At 39.0% G+C, this 11,150-nt stretch overlaps 1 protein-coding gene across 1 annotated transcript in view; it reads left to right on the top strand.

The window, feature by feature from the left end:
• NGFR (nerve growth factor receptor) overlaps positions 1–11,150 on the top strand; it is a 70,451-nt gene that overhangs the window by 650 nt on the left and 58,651 nt on the right. The gene's annotated exons all lie outside the window — the stretch shown is intronic.

Genomic DNA, 11,150 nt, shown 5'->3' with positions numbered 1-11,150 from the left:
AAGGGGAGAAGGGGTGGTTGGAGTGAACTTTTGATGTGCTCCAGTCCGATATAATGATAACATGGTAATGATAGTATTTTAATACTGAATAACAAATTCAAACTGTGCAGACTGTAGACCGAGTGGGTAATTTCGTAGAGCTATATAGGGGACAGCGCCGGAGCCCTTGCTCTCGTCCTCTCCGCCTACCACACCTTACTTCTGATGGTTGGGATTCCCTCAGAACAGAAATCCATCCGGCGGAGGAAGACGTGAAGAAAAGAATCTGGGGACGGAGATTAGAGTCTTGAGTGGGGGCGGGATGTGGCAAAAGGCTTCCCTGGTCCGGAAAGCGGGTGTGGCGTTTCTGCGAGTGGGTTCCCGGAGAATGATCTTTCTTCCCATCCAGCTCCTTTCTTTGTGGCCGCTCAGCGGAAGCGGGTGGGAAGCGCGCCGGCTGGAAGCGAAAAAGCTGGTTTGGGATTCCGAGACTTGATTTCACTTTCCTTCTTCCGAATTCTCAGAAGAGTAAAGAGAGAGGGGATAATAAAGGAGGAATATTTTCAGGAGGAGGAACATTTTCACATGGCTTCAGAAATGATTGGTTGCTTACTCTCCGTGCAGAGTAAGCATTTTAGCACTTTAGCATATTCTGTTGCAGGAGAGCGGGATGCGGATGGATAAAGGGGCGGGTATCCAGATCAGCACAAAGTAATTCAGCAGCAAAACTTCAAAAGGCTACCAAATTCCCACTGACTTTTCCTGCCAGAAAGCGTGGGTGGGGAGAAGAGGGTCATCTTCGTTTCACGTCTCTTCTGGGAAGGAAATTAGGCTGAAATTCGTTGAAGGATGTTGGCTCTTTTTAAGTGCTAATAGAACCTGCGGGGACACATTTTTATACTGAAAACGAGCTCCTGGAGAAGGATTTAAAACTTGTCCTTCACAATTATTTTTTTAATGGCTAACTTTCGCTCTCCCTAGATATTTATTCCCAGGAATAAATATTTCCTCCCAAGAAATAACAGCTTTGATTTATGGATATGTAATTTTGTACTATAACTTTGAAAGACAGGCTAGAAAAGGCACCAAGCCCCTTTGACTTTGCAGCAGAAGATTCATTTGAGACAGTCTTCAGCTGGAAAACTTGCAGCTGCAAAGAGAACCACTGAGCATGCAAAGAGGGCATTAAAAAGTTTCTCATTTATCCTTTAATCATTTGCTCAAGGGGAAGTGAAAGCCTTCTAGATATCAATACACCCCCAAGTACTTTGCAAGTTCAGTGGAAAAATAATTCGGAATTCTACCCCAAAAGAACCTTCTAATGTTTGACAGCAGGGAGAGAGAAGGTGGAAAGGTTTTATGGCATGGACATGGGGTACAAGTGATATGTATAATGGAATCTAATGAGTTGTGTTTAGATCCTGTAATTGAAAGCATAGGTGGGCAAGGATTATGCATGGCTCTATAGAAAAAGTGATGGGCAATGAGGCACTCAGAGAGGACAAGTCATGTCCTCAAGCTCATGAGTTTGCCCTGAAGGTTATAGTCCTGAAACACAGCAGACTTCTACCACATTTACTGTAAGGCTGTGTTGATACAATACTTTTAATGTGCCATTCATAAAACACATCAAAGCAGAAACGTTCTGGGTTTGTCAAGCATGCTTATGTGCAAAACAACTCCAGGTTCAAACTGACTAAGCTTTACCTGATTTCCAAGTGCTTGGCTTTAAGCTCTCATGGCTAACAGATTGTCCAAGCACAACTTGTCTGAAGTTATCCTCAAAAGGGAAAAGTGTTACGAGCATTGTAGTAAACCCAGTGTTTAAACCGTGGTATGTGAGAAGTGGATGGCAAGAAAGGTGGAGAGCCTTGGGCATATAAGTGGGGAAAGGAGGGTGTGGTTTCTCAGCCCTAGCAACCCAGTTTTTTAAATGACTCTACATCCCTTCTACCTTTTTCCTCAGGCAATTTCCAACAGAGGAGTATGTTTCTTTCAGTGCTGAGCATAATCTTTGAAGGTGCCCTTCTGCCTGTTTGTGAATGTGAATGGGGAGGGGGGAAAGTGGGGGAAGAGCTCTTCCATAACTGGGATTGCAACATCAGCCCTTGGGATCCTGGAGCCTCACAAGACTCCAGAATCAGTGCCATGCTGTCATGCTGTTTTGTTTTCTTTTAGTCAGCAGAAGACTTCCTTCCTTCCTTCCTTCCTTCCTTCCTTCCTTCCTTCCTTCCTTCCTTCCTTCCTTCCTTCCTTTCCTCCCTCCCTCCCTCCCTTTCTTTCCTCCCTCCCTTGTTTCTTTCTTTCCTTCCTTCCTTCTCTCCCTCCCTTTCTTTCCTCCCTCCCTTCTTTCTTTCCTCCCTTTCTTTCCCCCTCCCTCTCTTCCTTTTTTCCATCCCACCCTCCTTCCCTCTTTCTCTCCCTCCCTTCCTCCCTCCTCCCTCCCTCCCTCCCTCCCTCCCTTCCTTCCAAAGGAAAGTGCCAAAAGCACCTGTAATTCTTATTTGTGGAGCAGCTAATCTTCTTTATAAGTAGAAGAAAATAAAATGTGCCTTATTTGGTGGGACAGTGGAAATGAAAGAGAACACTCAAGAGGGGTAAATTGGAAAGTAACCCAACAACACCCCCCCCCCCAGGAGTAGTGAGTATATTCTCAATTCGGGCAGGGCTTCTGTATAGCAGAGTCAATAAAATGTGTGTCCGCTTAGGGATGGTCCTGCAATTAGAATGATGAGCTGGCTGCCTGAAGTAGTGCCGAAGGGCAAGGAGTGGTGGTAAAGGATTGAAGGCACAGCTGTATGTGCTGCATTCGTTGCCCTCGACTTGGTAAACCAGCTGGCTGCTTTTAGGTGTCATGGAAGATGCTGTCCCGTTGCCAACCCCAAATAAGATTTAACTGCGAAACCAATTAGTTCTTGATGTGGAAAGGAGGAGTGCTCCATAGGCTTGCAATGATGCCCAAAAGACTGAGAGAAAAGAGAGAGAGAGTCAGAGAAAGAGGGTTAGAAAATAAAAAGCAAATGTTCTAAGACTGAAAACACTCCAAGCATCAAACATACAGACCAAGCAATTCAATTAAAACGTTCCAAAACATGTTTATTTCTAAGTTTGATGAAGCGAAGAGAAGGGAGAACTCTGATGTGCATAGTTTCCAGAAAACGCCTTCTGCCAGAGGGGGCTTGAGTGTTATTGTGTTGCTAAAAAGAGAAACAGAAAAACTGGGTAGTGATTATTAGGTCATCTGGCTTTTCAAAGGGGCAAGGAGGCCTCAGTGTTATTCAGGCAGGCCACTGCTTGAGAGTTACTGTGCATTGTTCTCTGAACAGAAACTGGGTGGGGCAGAAGTTGTAGAATATAATAAGGTTCCGTTGAAGAGAAGTTATAACCTGATGAAGATGGAAGGGCGGGATGGGAAAGAAATCAGTTACTTCCATGTAATAGGTACCTACCTCACACCCATGAAGCTGTGATAAAGTCCATACATAATTCAGTGGTACAGGTCATGTTTTGCATTTAAAAGATCTCAGATTTAATGCCTGGCTTGAATGCTGAGTTAGCAGAAGATATGAAACCTTCTGGTCTGAGATCCTGCAGGGCTAAATCTTATTAGGATAGGTCAGAGATTAAAAACATTGGCTGGCTGGTCCCCTAGTATTTTGTAACAGGAAACACACTCAAAGTGAAACTTACATTTTGGCTTTACTTTTTTAAAAATTATTTTTTGTTGAATATTTTACCAAAACAGAACACATTGAAAGAAAAAGAAAAGTAATAGGTAACTAAGAAAAGTGCAGAAAAGGAGAAAAAAGGTATAAAGGAACAATTTCTGATCTTTTGTATCACAATGATATATGCATTTATATTTTATCCTCTCTCTAAGATTGTATCATGGCACCTTTCTTTCTATGTTCTACTCTTTGTTATTCTCAAACCCATAAATCACTAGTTTACTTTTTTTCTATTTTCACAATGAGTTCACAAAAAGTCCACAATGAGTTTCTGGTCACTAAAAATAGTATTTTTTGTCTTTTTCTTAATTAAACAAGTCAATTTTGCCATCTTTACGAATTCTGTCATTTTTACCAACCATTCTTCTGTTGTGGGTACTTCAGAGTTTTTCAATCTTTGTGTGTATAATAAATTTGCTGCAGTTACCATGTGCAAAAACAATTTTTCACAAGTCTTTTCTAGTTGTCTGTCCACTAGTCCCAGCAAAAAAGTTATAGTTTCATTAAGATTTGGGTCTGCCCAAAGCTGTGACACACCTTTCCACTTTGCATAATTACCCTATTTTTTGATGCCCTGAACTTCCTAAAAATATGCTAGGTCACCAGAATGCAGTCCTAACTGAGATCAAAACTAAAAGGGAACTGTATTGGCCATATGAAAGAAAATTTAAAATACCCGTTAGAAAATCATATAGTTTATTTATTAGGCCAATGCAAACATCATTCTTTGTAAACAATTAAATCTTATTTTTGTGTTCTCTGAATTAAACTAATAAACAGTCAACATTAGAATCTGAACCAGGTCTTGCCATCCACTAGGATCAGGAGCAAATCTTTCTGAGGAAGCATTTTATAAGGGCATCAATATGTCCACATGTCTAAAGAGATTGCCTGCTATCTGGTTAGTTGAAATCTTTTAGAGCTGTAGATGAGATTGGAAAGCTGAAAAATGGTTTTGGATGAAAGCAATGGCAAACTACTTCCATACCAAGCATGTATATGCCAATGTAGTTTCTAGAAACCAAGACAGCTTGAAGACAGTTTCCCTTTATAACATATAACAAGTCTGACTATTGATCTATCTGGTCTGCTACAATCAATTTAACCTCTGCCCTTCTACCATTACTTTAACCTATAAACTGTGTTTCAAGTACTCCAACAGGTGATTTGTCTAGCCTTCTCTTATTGATTTTGAGAGAGCCCCCTCTGCATTTCCAAATAAAAAGATGAGGGCACTGCTTTGCACAAAATGTACATATCCTAATTTTATACTTAGCTACAAAACAATTTAGATGTAGAAATTATATCTATAGTTTGACTAGACAAGCAATGTATCTTACTGAAATAGGAAAGGCCATTACTAGATGTCAGATGGAGGGCTAGATCCAAAGGGTCATATGAAAGAAAGTTGAAACACTCATTAGAAAGTTATGCAGTATATTTATTAAGCCAACACAGAAGTCATTTTTTAAAAATAACAATAGACTAGACTAGACTAGAATTCATTATTGGCCAAGTTTAATTGGACACAGAAGGAATTTGTCTCCGGTGTAGAAAGTCTCAGTGTACATACAAGCAACAAGTGATAAATCATGATCATAATCATATGCCAATAGCACTTAGACTTCTATACTGCTTCATAGTGCTTTAAAACACTCTCCAAGTGGTTTACATATTGGTTTACATATTGCCCCAGCAATCTGGGCCTCCATTTTACCAATATCAGAAAGATGGAAGACTAAATCCAACCTTGAATTAGTGAGAATCAAACTGCTGGCAGTTGGCAGAATTAGCCTGCAATACTGCATTCTAATACTGCGCCACCACAGCTCCTGTTAAATGCCTGTTCTCTGGGGACTGACCACTTAGATGCATTTTTAAAGTCAATTTTAAGATCACTTTTAAAATGGCCTGCAGGTTGAAGTATTCTTAGAATATAACCTACTCACAAATGGAAGGCAGCCCTTTGGTAGCACCTTATGTGTCCTATATGTAGGACTCATAAGCCCTTTGCTTTCAAGATCTTTGCCTATAGTTTAAGCCAGGGTGTTTTTTTACTCAAGGGCTGAGGATCAAGCCTGTGAGTTCTTGCGTGCAAGGCCCCAAACCTTTGCTGCCACATAGTCTCATCCCCACCTTGTCCTCTCAAAGGCTATGAAATAGGTTAGCCTGGGATCAGTGAGTTCTGTAGCTGAATGAGAATCAACAAGTTCTCCCCAGCCTTAGTCTGATAATCTAACCTTTCCCAATCTGGTCCTGTCCAGATGCTCTCTGAGAATTCTGCAAGGTATTAGATAATCCAAAACAACTTGGGAGAAAGATCTTTCTTCTAAACTATGTTACACACTGGCTCTCATTAGAGTAACTGTCTGGTGCCTACTTGCTCTCGCTTTTACATGGCAGGATTGCCAATTTTGATAATGTGATGTTGCATCAATCCTCCAAAAGCTCACAGAGATCCTGGATTAATTGATGGCACCTTGGAGGCTCATTGATTAAGTGTGCCAAGAAGAACTTATTTCACTGTGTCAGGCACTGAACAGGTTTTGTGTCCCTATAACTTTCAGGACCTGCAGTCATTGGATGGAGAAAGAACCATAGTAACAGGAATTTACTAGTTAAACTCTTAGAGCTGCCTAATGCATAGTTTAAAATATTCTCCAGGGCAAAGAAGTGAAAAAAACAACAATCACAAAATGCTATGGTGGGATCAATTTGGGCAAGGAAAAGGATTGTGATCAAACCAGGGACCATCATCCCTCAAGGTACTTATTATAGCTGTCCGAGTGCATTTTCGTGGTGTGAATACAGTGACCCGGAAATCAGAAAGCTGTACCCCCCTCCAGACAAACAAAAGATAAAGAATCAATAATGCTTGCTCTGCCATTAAGGATTTGGAACGGGATGAAAAATCACAGCAGCTGTAATATTTCAACAAACTGTCTTTAAAGAATCAATAAAGAATAAATTGACCTACAAGGCTTTACTGGCTTGCAAATCTACTTTAAGGTGAATAGGAGGAGAAGTTAAAATGAGAAATAGAGACAAATGGCTTTCCAAATTCTCCGCCACATTTGCTGGCAAAGAAATTGGCTGAATGAATTTCTCCAAAGAATAGAGGCAATTTTCCAACCATTTCTCAAGGTTAGTATTTCCCATTAATGGCAGGAGTACTGCTAGTGAAGTAGCCTCATGGGGCATTGTTTTGTATTGTGTGTATATATGTGTGTGTGTGATTTAATGGAATTAGAGAGGCTGTGCACATCTGGAGAGATGGGTAGACAATGAAATACAAAATATTCATATACTTCCTTTGGCTATCTTGTCACTCAGCAAATGTAACATATCACACCCCACCCATCAGGATGTCTTTGGAATTCTTTTGTCCTTTGAAGTAACTGCTGTGGCAAATTCTCTTTCATCAAATTTGAATGGGAATGTAAAATTTCTCCATGTGGCATTCATTAAATTCCCCCTCTATAAAACAGCTCAAATAGCTTTTGTTTATGCTTATTACTCACAGAGCACATTTATTAATATGCTCTTGTGGCATATTTTCACAGGATAAATTTCAATCAAGCAAGGTCATGCTTGTATCCACTTTACAGATAAGAAAATTGAGGATGAAAGAGGAAGTCCTATAATAAATTGGTATTATAGGTAGGACTTTTTTCATTGCCTGAGAAATTGAATGGGGCAAATTATTATACTGCTTATTCCAAATGAGTCATCAGAAGACCAGATTTGTGAGTAAGGAATATATTTGGTATTTGTAGGGCATATATGGATGGTAACATCAAAACAACATAACTGCATCATATAAATTGAAGTCACCCCTCTACACATCTTGGTTTTTATGCATGCTGTCCATCCGCACGATACCAGACCTCCGGACTTTTCGTTGGACCCTGAAAACTCATTTATTTCACATAGCCAGGCTGGCTTGATCCCATCCGTTTCGGTTTTAATTTAAAATTGGTTTTAATTGGGTTGTTTAAAATTGTGGGCCAAAATTATTTAATTACTTTTTAAATTGTTTTTTAAATTTTGTATGCTCTGTTTTATCTCGGCTGTTCACCGCCCTGAGTCCTGCTGGAGAAGGGCGGTATACAAATCAAATAAAATAAATAAATAAATAAATAAATAAAATAGTCCCACCAATAAGTCTAAACCTGAATTTCCAGGTTGTTTGTAATTTATGAACTGTAACTCCTATGCATTAACTTCCAATTACACAAGTATCACATATAGTATTAAGTGCCCATTTTTTTTCTGCAGGTGTAAAGATCAAGGAGTTTTATTTCTATCTTCTTGCCACTAAAAGTAATATTCAAAACTATTAATATTCTAGTAAGAAAATGCACACAAAATGCAGCACTAAGAACAAACCAATAAAATAGCAATAGCAGTTAGCACTTAAACTTATATAACACTCCACAGTGATTTACAGTAGTCTCTGAGTGGTTTACACATGTCAGCATATTGCCCCCAATAATCTGGGTCCTCGTTTTACTGGAAGGATAGAAGGATAGACCGTGGAAGGATAGAAGGCTGAGTCAACCTTCACCTGCTCAGGATCAAACTCCTGGCTGTGGGCAGAATTAGCCTGCAATACTGCATTTTAACCACTGCTCCTAAATATCCTAAAATATATTTCAGTTAAACATTTTTTTCCAGTGAGACCGGTCTATCAGGGCAACCTGGTCCACCCAACTATGGGACGGAGCATACTGCTTTCGCTTTTGCCTTTTAGCCCCAATCCAGAAGCCTTCGCAAGCAGTCACTATCATAACAAACTATATTTGTGTTAAATTTATATTTACCAACAAATTTACCCACCTACCCCTTTATTTCTTTGTCGGTAAATATAAATTTAAAATTTCAATTAAACATTAACACAACTGTAACTCTAAAGAAGAAAACCTATTAAGAAGTTATTTTCCTATTGATGAAAAAAGCTACCGTGGTACGGAGTTCTCTGGCTTTGGGTCTCAGTGCTTTGGTTGAAGAAGGATCAGAGGAATATACCTATTCTAAGGATCTGCAAATCCAGACAAGTTTATATGGGACAATGTGATCTGCTTTCCAGAGGAATTGTTTCTCTTTTAAATATTTATTATTTTTCTGTAGTTCCCTGGACGGTGTAGCAGTCTATTAAAAATACAATACAAAACAAAATATTAGAAACAGAAGCATAGGATGAAAAACTGCATAACAACCATTAGGCATAACAACAAATGAAAAACATTGCATCTATAAAACTAGGAGCAAAACCACTTCCATGACTGCAAAATGGTTTCATTGGCATTTCCACTTTACTCTTATTTAAATATTTTTATTACCTAAGGATTGCACCTATATTTTTATGCATATTAATGCATCTGATGAGACCTGCTGAGAAAGATATTTCTCAAAATGAATGTTACCATTGAGAAAAAGAAATAAAAAAAAGCTGTCTCCTTCAGTTATTTGACTTTTCTTTAGGTGGGAGAACCTGGAAAAGGCCTCAGAGATAAAAGTAGGAGCTACTTCTTCAAGTAAGCAGGTAATATTACAAGTATCATGTGGCCTCAGTGCTTACTCCTTGGAATGGTTTATCATATCATTTCCTCATCACGAAATAGATCTTTTCATTTTCTTCAATAATCATAAAATTGAATTGTTCTGTAATTTAACAGTTTTTGAAATAATACATTTTTAGAGGTAACTACTCAAAATTGAATTGTTCTGTAATGTAACAATTTTTGAAATAATAACCTTTAAGAGGAACTACTCATTGCAGGATCCACCGTGAAGAAACAAAAACACCTTCATTAACCAGTTAGTCTCTACATACAGGTAATCCTTGCTTAGTGACTGCTTTATTAAAGGCATTTTATTAAACAGCAAAAGCTTTTATGAACTGAGTTCACTTTGTCAAATGCATACAGTGGCTTGATTGATACAGAGCTACAAACTGGTTAAAGGGAAAAAGGTACATCCAGATATCTTCTGGTGTTTAGGACTGTATCCTTTGTTTATAAATTTGGATTCCAGTCCAACCCATTCACCACCCTTCACATTTAGCTCAGGTATCTTGCTGCTGGCTAGTTTATTCAGTGATAAAAGGCACTCTAGTCACAAAGTGTAGTAAAAGGTTGATGTTAAGAAGTATGTACAGAATGCCCTTTTCTACTGAATAAACCATCTTCAAAACTGACACAGCAAACAAGTTACAAAGCTTTATTTCTGCAATCTCAACAACAAACAATGCTGCTGATATTTATTTATTTATTTATTTATTTATTGCGATTTATATGCCGCCTTTCTCCCTAGGGACTCAAGGTGGCTTACAAAATGATAACTTCAATACAAATCACAATACAATACAAAATTAAAATCAATAACCCAGTTAAAAACGATTTAAAATTATACCAGTGTAGCCCCAATGGATCAGTTTAATTGATGGAAGAGCCACGTCTTCAGCTCGCGGCGGAAGGAAAGAAGGTCGGGGGCCTTCGATATCAGTCCAATCAAGATAAATAAAAGAGAAAATTTACCTCACGTGAAGCAAATCTCAGTTCCTTCCTTTAAGCAGTCAGGGTGATTATGTGTAGTGTAGTCAGTGGTGAGTTTCAGCAGGTTCTGACCAGTTCTGGAGAACCAGTAGCGGAAATTTTGAGTAGTTCAGAGAATCGGTAAATACCACCTCTGACTGGCCCCACCCCCATCTATTCTCTGCCTCCCGAGTCCCAGCTGATCGGGAGAGAATGGGGATTTTGCAGTAACCTTCCCCTGGAGTGGGGAGGGAATGGAGATTTTACAGTATCCTTCCCCTGCCACACCCACCAAACCATGCCACACCCACCAAGCCATACCCAAAGAACTGGTAGTAAAAAAAATTGAAACCCACCACTGAGTGTAGTGTATAGTGACGAACGATGGGATTTTTAGATCAGTCATTTGTCGGGATATCCAGTATCACTTTTTCCATTCATAAACAGAACATTTCTAAGTCAAAATAAAGCAGTTTGGAAATTTAACTTTATCTCCCCAGTTCCTTGTATTCCATTGCATGCACATACAAACAAAGCATGAATCCGACTTAAAAGCAATTAAAGCGTCTTCAAATGTTTCATTCTTCCGACTTCCTTTTGTTCCACCTGTCAGAATGTTTTATGAGGCTAATACCTATGTCAACAAGAGCCATGTTAATAGTAAACATATTGGAATGAATCTAATGAAGAACATGTGCCCTTACAGAAGAATATCAATCTGGGGACAGAAAAGGAGGTAATTCTGGTGTTTCTGGAAAACACAGAAGGTGAAGTGTTTTGCAAGATTCCAGATTCAACTTCTCCTCTTCCTCATTACTATTATTTTTTTTTTAAAAATGAACATGGAAGTTAAATTTTCCACATCACTGAAAATGTGGATATTCATTTTTGAATGTGTCATGCTTGG

The sequence above is a fragment of the Pantherophis guttatus genome, chromosome 4 (assembly GCF_059756535.1).
Source record: "Pantherophis guttatus breed Tessera chromosome 4, ASM5975653v1, whole genome shotgun sequence".
In the NCBI taxonomy this organism is placed as follows: Eukaryota; Metazoa; Chordata; class Lepidosauria; order Squamata; family Colubridae; genus Pantherophis; species Pantherophis guttatus.
This window is presented reverse-complemented; position numbering and strand designations above follow the sequence as displayed.